Source organism: Emydura macquarii, unplaced genomic scaffold (assembly GCF_026122565.2).
Source record: "Emydura macquarii macquarii isolate MOO-44397 ecotype Brisbane River unplaced genomic scaffold, CSIRO-AGI_Emac_v2 contig_2676, whole genome shotgun sequence".
Taxonomy (NCBI): domain Eukaryota; kingdom Metazoa; phylum Chordata; order Testudines; family Chelidae; genus Emydura; species Emydura macquarii.
Genome location: NW_027132813.1, coordinates 38,417,310 through 38,427,781, shown reverse-complemented (window position 1 = coordinate 38,427,781; position 10,472 = coordinate 38,417,310). Strand labels below are relative to the sequence as shown.

Here is a 10,472-nt window from a genome sequence, read left to right as displayed (position 1 = left end):
CTCTCACTACACTCATACCATACCACCATCTCAGGTGTATTGTCACGGGAATTCTCATGAACTATTTAATAATTTCACTCTCTCAAAGTTTAAATATGTACCTCCCTGAAGCTGTTGTCAATGAGTCACAGCTGGTGCCTTTTGGATCTGAGTTAATTTCTTTCTTACCTTCTATTTTCAATATATCATTCATTGTTTCACTGTGGGGTGTCTAACCCATGTGATGCTGAAAGGTCCATTAGTAGCATTCCAGGATCCCAAGAATCAGGCCTAATTTTCATATACATATGCATCCATTTAAATCAATTATAGATACACACAATTCTTATATTTACTTGTATCTTTCTTGATGGAAAAAGGGAAAAGCTAGTTGTGTGTGTTTGCCAGGAATAAAAATCTGGAGTTAATCAGCTTTTTATTTTAATTCTACAACTATAGGGAGATGAGAGTCATGGGGTATATTTTAAGACTTCACAGGCCACACTGGGCCCTTGGGATGCACATTTTGTCTCTGATTAACTGGATGGGGGAAGGAACCTATAAAATCTAATCATAACATTTTGCATTTTTTTAGCATCTCGAAGCTCAAACATTTACTAAGTCTCATGACCCCACTCTGAGGCAGGTAAGTGTTGTTATCCCAGCTATGAATGAATTGTGGCACAGATAAGTTAAAGGACTTGCTGCTGTTCTGGACTGTTTTTTCTGGAATTGTCCTCATGTCAGCAAAGCAACTCAGCGCTCAGCGGAGTCTTAAAATAACTTTTGAGAGCCACACAGCATCATCACATGATTAAGTTTGTATCATAGCGTGACATTTGCCTCAGAAGTCAATAGCTCTTGTATGTCCAATCCTTGGGGCTCAGCAATTGGATTCGTAGCTCTGTCATGGACTTGCTGTATGGCTTTGGACAAGTCAGTCTCTCTGTATCTGTTTCTTACTCTGTAAAATGGACATCAGAGCAATAATACTCACACCCAAGACTCAGGTGATCACCTTCCTTTCAAAAAAACGAATTACAATTGTATGAAAATATAAACCCTTCCAGCTCTGAAACCAGAAGGCATCCCCCCTCCCCCCCTGTTTATTTACTTATTTGAAATCCCATGGGGTTTTTTAGACTTGTCTCACAATTTTGGAGCACTTGAGTTTGGCAGTGCTGCTCCATTCTGGCACCCCCAATTAGTAGCTACTTTACAGTGCATTGCCCTGACTCCCACAGGCAGATGCACTCAGCTAGTGCTGCATCAGGATTCCCAATCCCAATCCCAACCCATTGCCCTGGCTTCCATGGGCAAATGCAGGTTTGACACAAACAATAGGAAGTCTCCTTTGTCACACGATGTACGATGAGCGGATGGAACATATTTTCACGGGATGTTGTCATGGCCAAAAGTATAACTGGGTTCAAAAAAAGAATTAGAGGAGGGTAGGTCCATCAAGAGCTATTATGATCTGGGGCATAACCTCATGCGGGGCGGGTGGGCAGCCTCAGCCTCTGACAGCTAGAAGCAGGGAGTGGAAGACGGGGTGAATCACTCCACGGTTGCCCAGTTCTGTATGCTCGCCTGAAGCTCTGCCACTGGCCAGGGTGGGAGCCAGGCTGCTGGGCTATCTGGCCCAGGGCCTGCCCCCGTCCCGTAGCTCCTGCGGCTCAGCCAGCGCTGCACGGGGAAGGGATCCCCGCCGCCCAAAGGGCTGGGACTCTCCTCGGGGAAAATCAACCCATCGCTTTGCGGAGGGCACCAGGGATGCCACACGTCAGACCAGACCACCAGAGGCGCTGAGCACGCGCAGCCCAGCTGGGCAGTGCTCCCCCCGCCCGCTAGCGCCGGGGAGCCCTGTGTGCGCGTGCTGGCAGGCACCCAACCCACGCAGCGCCCTCGCGGGGAGGGCGATAGAACTACAGCTCCCATGATCCTCTCCTCCCCCCCACCGGGCTGGCGCGGGGTGATGAGGTCACCGCGCCCCGCCCATTCCCGTGGTGTGGAGCCGGCCGCCGCCGAGTCCGCCGACCCAGAGAGCGCTGGAGACGAGGCTGGGCGGTTGGTTGCGTTCGCTCGGGTCCCGCCTCGCCGCGTCCCGGCCACAAAGGGAGCGCTGCCCGCCGCTGCCGCCTGAGGGGAGCCGCTCTTGGGCTCCGCGCCCCCGCCCGGAACTTCTCGGCGCCCCCCTCCCCCTTTGCGGGCTCTGTTCCCAGGGGGGGCTGGACCTATAGCCGGGGGCTGTCCGTCCGTCCGTCTGTCAGTCGGGGTTCGAGCCGCAGCGAAGCGCGACGGCAGGCGCCGCTGGTGTGAGCTGGGTGAGTACCGCGATGATCGGCCGGTGCGTGCTGGGCGCGGGGGGTTATAAACCCCCTGCCTGTGGCGCCCCCAGCTGTGCCGGGCCGCGAGCCCCGCTCCTCGGCGTGGCTGAGTCTACACCTACCTGCCCGGGGAGCGTCTGCGGTTCCTCTCCTCCAAGGGGGGATTCCCCAGGCACCAGAGTTTAGCCCTCTCCCCCTCCCCCCCCCCCCAGCCCCATCCTCCGCTGGGCGTGCTGAGGAGGGTCCTTTGTCACCGAGCTGCTGCTGAGAAAGCTCATCGGGCTTTATTGGCTGCTTTTTCAACTTCATTTGTTTTTCGTCCCCAACACCAGACGCGTCTCCTGACCTCTGGCTTCATTGCCTTTAGCACAAGCCCCTGTTTAAAGGCAGTGTGTGGAGTGGCATGGGAGCAGAAGGGCAAAAACAAAACAAAGGGGAGGGGGGGTTGGTTGAGATGGTGAATCTGTAAATCTTCATTGTCCTCACTGTTTACTTAGGAAGAATCCACATAATCGATAAGGAAACTGCATCTTTATTTTATTTCTAGTGTTAAGCTTCTTTAGCGTGTCTGTACACTCTAATATTTTTCTGTGTCCTTCTGTATCTCATGGCTCGTTTACAAAGGATCTGTGATCCAACACAACTTTATTTTGTTAGAAGAAACAAAATTGTGTAACCTACAACTCCACAGTTTTTACAGGGGTAAGCAATGTATTTGCAGAGGTAAAATAATAGCTAGGAGATACTATTATAAATAAAGGACATGAAGGCAGAGGAGAGGAAGAACAGCTATATTTTTCTGATGTTATTCTTCTCCCCTTTCCCCAGTCTCTGCTTAGGATCTTTTAACTGGAACAGCAGCCAATATTTTTCTGTTGAAAATTTTCAGCTTTCTTTTAAATAAATGTGACTCAGAACCTGCAGTAAGTAGTTACTTGATCTCTGCTAAATGTAGTCCCTTGCGTGTATATGCTCCTGCTGTAATTTCACAGTAGTACTTTGTTTTTTCATATTACCTTTAAAGGCCTTGCATTTGTTTCTGTTCTGTCTGCACTGATAAATTTTAAACTATCTCACTGTAATATTTTGTAATTTTAGTTGGTGATAGACTGAACTCCAAAGGTGGCTGCTGCGAATGCAAAATGATGAATTTGTTTCCCAGTCTTGAATTTGCAAGGTGGCGGGAGGGGGAGGTTGAGTTTCCTGTTTTGTGAACATAAAATGTTGTAAGATAGAGAAGATGTAATGTCCAGCTGAGATGGATCTTTAGCACTTTGTATGCTATAGATATGTTATGAGAAACCTACACAGTTTCCTGTGCAAGTTTCATGGATTATTTATTTTTATGAGTAGAACATGGTTCATATTAAGAAATGTGTGTTTTGTAATCTTTTATATGTAAATAATTTTTCTTTTAGGCTAAGATTTTTCAAATGTGACAAGTGATTGTGGTTGTCTCAATTTTTGAGTGCCCAACATCAAGCCTGATTTTTGAAAATTGCTCACAGTGACAGTCAGACCCCTTTGAGGCCCTCTTGTTGGGCATCTAAGGCTACGGCTACGCGGCATCAACTGAGTGGTCAGTGAAGACCCGCTCAGTCGATCCAGAAATCGACGTACTAAGACCATCTTCACAAGTGGTGTACCACTGCGTCGACGAGAACACGGTTCCCATCGGCGCAGTGCAGTGAAGATGGCATGCAGAAGAGAAGTAGAGAAGTCGAAGGGAGTTACGCAAGCTACGCAAAAAACTTGTGTAACTCCAGTCGACTACCTCCAAGTTTCGGTGGCAAAGTGTAGACAGGGTCTAAAATTGCCCAACTTGTTCATGAGAAGTGCTTAATTGGGTGCAGGTAATCAGATCTAACTTGATTTGGTATCTTCCTCATGCAGCTAAAGTATTGGGGTATAAGAGGTGCAGCAGGTCAGTGGTCTAGGAATCATGGAAGTTGTGTGGCCTGTATTCTATAGGAGATTCTGGTTTTGGAATCTGAGTTGTGCTAGCATTTTACTTTTGACATCAGAGTTCAAAAATAATTATTTGAGTTCTAAATTAAAATGAGTTTTTTTTAGTCTTCGCATAATCCTGATTTCAGTATATTAGGAAACCATTGTACAGTTCAACATCAGTGCTATTTGCTTCTCCCGTCAAGAAGCCCAGAACTGAAAATAGAGCTGTTTAATGTCAGGACTGAGGTACAATGGTAGAGCTGTGTAGGACAAGGGAGTACATCTGCCTCAGGCCAATAGTATTTGTACCTCCCTTTCATGAGTAGTAAATCTAGTCTTAATATTTTTTCTACAAAAGAAGAAAAAAGCCTTATTTAAAAAGAATTGTGGAATACAAGTAAGCTAGTTTGAAAACTAAGGCCATGTCTAAACTACAAAATTATGTCAACCTAACTTACATCAGCATACAGCCACTGCAGTTGACTAAATCGCTTGTATGCATGGACACTTGACTTCTTGTGTCAGTGGTGCATGCTCTCACCAGGAGCGCTTGTATTGATGTATTGTGGATATGGGGCGTTGTGGGCCAGCTCCTGAAAGTCAGTAACAGTCAGTGTAATCAACTGTGTCAACCGAATTACATCAACCGTGATTCTACAGTTCTCAGGGAGGTGCTGTTACTAAGGCCATGTCTACGCTGCCACTTATGTTGGCAAAACTTATGTTGCTCAGGGATGTGAAAAAAAACACCCCGTAGCAACATAAATTTCGCCTGCATAAGTGGCAATGTGCATAGCGCAATGTTGGTGGGAGAAACTCTTTCGTCGACATAGATACTGCCTCTCATTGAGGTGGTTTTATTATGTGGACAGGAGTGCTCTCTCCTGTTAGCATAGAGCAGCTACACAAGTGATAGGACAGTGGTGCAGCTGCATCGGTACAGCTGTGCTCCTGTAAGCTCACTAGTGTAGACATCCTCTCTATCGGCATAGAGAGGTTATGTCAGTGGGCGCCGATTTAAGTGAAGATACTTCCTTAGCTAGGTTGACTTAAAGCAGTGTACATTGATCTAACCCTGTAGTGTAGACCAGGACTAAAGCCGTTTGCAGGTACTGATCTGTTCATTGATGGAAAAATAGGATGGAGAATTGACGCTGACTTTTCTGTTTAGGGGCAGGGTCAAAAATCAAACTCCTCCGAACATTAATTTCAAAATGCAGTAAAGTAGTATGCAGCAGTTTCTTCAAGGCTTAAACCTTTTGTAGCACATTAGCTATTATGAAGTACATTGTGCTTTTTCAGAGGGGTAGCTGTGCTACATGACTCTCGTTGATTGTGCTGTTTGTACTATAAAGGGGCTACTTGGGCACTCAGTACCTACTGCTTAGGTCACAAAAGCTCTCTGACTATAGATGGTATTTAGAGAGGAAGCCCAGCTTGTTTATTTCAAGACTTTCATTCCTTAACCTCTAAATTCACAACTGCGCTGACAAACTGTCTAAGGAAATGACAGTGAAGAGCTGGTGTAGGAACTAGGTCAAGCACTGCTAAATACTGCTGAAACAGTTTGAGTGGGGAAAAGTGAGCATGTTTCCGTCTGATCTAGTTTGTTTCATTTCAATTTATTTGTCACAAGATACATGTGTATATTGCATAGTGCAATCAGAGGCCATTAGTTTCACTGAAATTGGTGTTACCCTGGAAATACCAAATCAAGAGTGCATTTGGGTAAACCGATTAATGGTGAAGAAGGTAAGAGTTTTGCATTTGTCTTAAGGGCCAAATCCTGTGAGATGCCAAGCACCCACAGTTCGCATTGAAGCCAGTCAAAGTTGAGGTCGCTCAGCAGCATGCAGGATTGGACCATATGTTCCTTTCTTTTCCTTCCCCTCTGTGCTGCCACCACCCTCCTCCTGGATGTTATTAGATTCTGAAATGGTTGGGGAGAGGAGCAGCAAGGAATTGGCAAAAACACACCCGACACGCATGTTTTCACCCCACCACAAAACAAAATGTAGTGGTATACTAGACCTCTCAAACTCGGTCAGGTCCACTGGAAGAATGTTAATCAGCACAAACTACTTTAAAACAGTGTTTCTAGTGATACTGCTAGTACTGATGCATTCATTCAGAAATCATGATGTTTTATGTTTTTATTCTGTCCTTTGTTTTTTTTATGGGAAACTCCTGAAGAAATGAAAATTCCTTTATAATAGGCCCGAAATAGCATTAACAGGCTTCAAATGTAATTATAAAAGAACTGAATCTTGGCCTGTTGCATTTTTCCACTTAAATGCAGTAAAAATCATATGTTTCCAACATAGAAAAATAATAGTCTTGAATGAACCCGTGGTAGATTCAGTAAAGAGGCATGTTAAAGATAATTTGAAAATAATTAAATGTATAGTAAATCACTTTGAAAAACTCTGTATACTATGATGGATCCCATTGGAAGACAGACATATGCCACGTGCATTCTAACCATCTTCCCTTCTGCTTCACCTGTCTCAGATCTGAATATAATGACTGGCCTGTTAGGAAGAGAGTATTTAGAAGTCGCTGGCTTCATAAAGTCTTACCAAACCTTTTGATAGAATGGTTCTGGGCAAAATAGTAATTTCCTTTAGAACCCAGCATGTTCTGTTTAACCTCTAATAACGTACAGCTAAATCAGGTCCTTGCTGTCATTGGGACTGGTGCACCCTAGGCTCAAGATGAAGTAGGTGATATGTTTTCCTTCCCAAGAGCACAATTTATACACATACACACCCATCTGATCTCTAATCCTGTGCCAATATCTAGAATGTGGCCAGCTGTCTGATGTGAACCACAAACGCTCCCCCTCTGCTTTTCTGGTGGAGCAGCTGCAGCAAAATTCAGCTGTGCATCCCACAGAAGCTGATGAGGCTCTTGGTATGGCCCCTTCTGCATATTGGCTGTTCAGCAATATCAGCCATGTTGTGTTCTGTCCAAGTACTAATATTTAGGCCTGTAATTCATTAATCATATAACCATCCATCTGATCAAAGACAGGGTTAAGACTTGATCATGGTCTGTTAGTACTGACACAGAGAATATTTCTGATGATAAAGAGCTATTTAACCTAGCAGACAAAGTGAGTGGCTGAAACTAGATAAATTCAGACTAGAATTGAGGAGCAAATTCTAAACAGTCAAGATAATAGACTACTGGGCCAGTTTACCTAGGGAAGTCTTTAAATCAAGAGTTGAGTGTCTTTCTAAAATGATATTCTCTAGCTTAACCACTGGGTAAGGCGTTCAGGTCAGACTAGATGATCATAATGATCCCTTCTGGCCTTAAAATCTATTAATCGATAGGAATCCTTCCTAATCAAATGTGTCCCTTTTAAGCAATCCACTATAAATGATGATAGCCTCCCTTGCTCAAAACATATTTAGCCATTTGTCTTTCAAGTATACTTTTGCAATTACATATCCTATTGTTCATCTTCAAAATCCTTTACACACATTAAAAAGCCACCTCTTCCCCATGAGCTAAGATACATCCATTTTACACACTAGGAAGGGGAGTAGAAACTGAAGCACAAAGAATAGGGGCCTTATATTGTGTCCATTAATGGCAAAGCACATACTGATTTTAATGGGGGTGTGGGACAGGGTTAGACCCTGAGTACTTTACCTCAGGCCATTCACTAAATTTGTGCCACAACCAGGATTAGAATTTAAGGAGCCAGAAACTCCAGATCTTGTGTTTAGATCACACCTGTCCATTAAAGGCTGTAAATTTGCACCATCTGTGACTGTTTTCTCCACCCTGAATCATTGATCACTGTGTGTGTTGGTCATCAGTGGTGTTAAACAGCTAAAATGGGGGGTTTGTAGCCAATATAGCTGTAAACTTCTGAATACTTCACTTAGATCCTCTGTATTCCAAAACAAATAACTCCGTATTAAATTATAAAAGAAATGGCCTCTAAGAAGCTCTCAAGAAGGATGATGGGTTTTATTTCTCAGTGCACTTTTAGATTCTCTTTGCACATTGATCGCTACTCTTTTGTATCTATAATGCTACCTTAATATACCCTTCCTATTTTTCTGAGGTCTTTACATTTCACTATGCCATTTATACAAGGATGTAGATTGCTTTAACTATGTTTTAACATGAGGTTCAACTGGGAAAGTCTGACAACAGAACTGTCACTTCATGTAGCTAAACTAAATATGGTTAGGAATCTTTTTAAAATGCATCACAAATGTGGCTTACTATAGAGTAATTCACTTCCTTTCAAATAATTTATAGCTTATTTTCCTTCTATTATGCACCTCCTGGGATAAATTGCTAATTCTAAAAATATGTCAGTTCTGCTGTTTCCCATCATCTGTTGTAACTTTTTTTCTTCTCCTTCATTTGGCATTAGTTTGCTTTTTCCCTGAACTGTTTCAAATACTCTAAAGAATATTTAAACATGGTAGAAAATAAAATGCAGCTAGTAATTCAATTTGCTGTGATTGAGTCACTGTTGTATTTCAGTGGATAATCAAAGATGACTTTAAACTTGCATTGCTAAATGTGGGAGTGTACAGTATGTTTAGTGCAATAGACATTACTTACTATTTTAAGTGAGGTGTGTGTATATATATTTTTTTGTTCATTTTTCAAATGAAATGCATTTTTGGAAGTGTAGGGTTTGACACTTGTTTCTGAGTTGAGGGGAGAGACTGTTAAGTTGTCCAAAACTTCGAGATTTTTTTTTTTGTCTATAGTATTTGTTCTTTTATGTAAGAAAAGCCTTGTATTTCCATGTATATAACCAGAGTCCAATAGCACTGCTGCTGCTTTGCTGTTACTGAGACAACCCTCATTGTAATTCAGCTGCGATTTTTAGAAAGGTAAATACCACTTTCAGAACACCCAAAAAAAAAAATACAAATACAAATTTCACAAATCCATGTGATTATTGCTTGGCCCAAACTTGTTGGTTGCATATCTACTTAGAAGATAGTCTTCCTATCTCAGAAAATGAATATACTTTGGCATTCTTTCTTCTGAAATTGACTGAGTGTAGATAACCTGGGCTCAGTCCTAGACTACAGCCCTGCACATCTACCCTAACTTCTGCTATAAGCAACGTATAATTGAGGGAGTTTTGTGTTTGGAGGAAGGATGGATTAAGATGGAATAATCAATCTCAAACTCTAGTGAAAGTTCTACTGTACATGTGCTCAGCAAGTGTGACCTTGAGCAAATGTGACTGTAAAGTGACTTGTATAGTGCTTTTGCTTCCCCTCCCCTCCTTTTTTTTCTTCATAAGAGTATAAAGAAAGTCTTGGTGTATGAGGTTTTCTTTTTCCAGAGAAGATATTTTCAACTTTTTTTACATGAGAAATAACAGGTTTTATCTACTCAATTTTTGATAGAGAATTGGATTATTGAAGACCTAGTGACAAGACAGAGCTATTGAGAGGGGAATGGATAGTAGCCAAACCAGTTAACATATCTTTTAAAGACCTATAACTCACATTCCTGATATATATATCTGGGAGGAAATACATTTGTTAAAGATTCACCCATGCCCCTTCAGTTAAGGGCTGGGAGATATTCTGTGGTCCTCCAAGGAGACGTCCAGCAAAAACAGTGCAGACAATTTAATGTTTCCATATATTTCTAAGATAAGATCTTTCAGGACTTATTTTAAAGAAGTATGAAGTGTCATTACTGAAAATTCTTCTTTTACCTATTCTTCCAACATTGGCCATACAGGAGATCAAAATTCTTGAGCTGCCATAAAACAGGCTGACAGAAAGGAAGAATTTGCTTATCTGAACTATGTAGGTAGGAGCCTCATCCATTTCCTTCCTCCCTCCCTTCCTTCCCGAGTAGTAATTTCAGCAAGCAAGCAATTAGAATGCTCATGCTTATTGGATAATGACATGTCCATTGTAATGTTTTTGCCCATGCTAATATAAGTAAGCACATTATCATATGTAATTGATTGTTCACTTTGTATTCTGGAGCTGGTAGAACAAGTTACATAATGTGTTAGAATCTACATTAAAATCCTAAACAAACAACTCATTTCTTTCCCTGGTTCTGCCCACAGCTTTCTGAGTAGCAGATGTGAAACAGAGTAGATTCTTGCAAATGGCACACTGTTGCTGGGGAAAACTGTCTTCATGGGTTTCCTATAATCTAGTCGGCTTCAGTAAATGTATTTAAAAGTAGCTTTACCTTTTG

General features: G+C 42.4%; 1 protein-coding gene across 2 annotated transcripts in view; it reads left to right on the top strand.

The window, feature by feature from the left end:
• The first annotated feature begins 602 nt into the window (after window positions 1–602).
• The window catches only part of PELI1 (pellino E3 ubiquitin protein ligase 1), a 61,628-nt gene continuing 51,758 nt past the window's right edge, over window positions 603–10,472 (top strand). Inside the window, exon 1 of one of the 2 annotated variants that reach the window (XM_067565244.1) lies at window positions 603–625. The gene's annotated coding sequence lies outside the window, so the exon portion shown is untranslated. Of the gene's footprint in view, window positions 626–2,032; window positions 2,304–10,472 lie in introns of those variants that run through there. The other variant, XM_067565241.1, reaches the window with a different exon arrangement.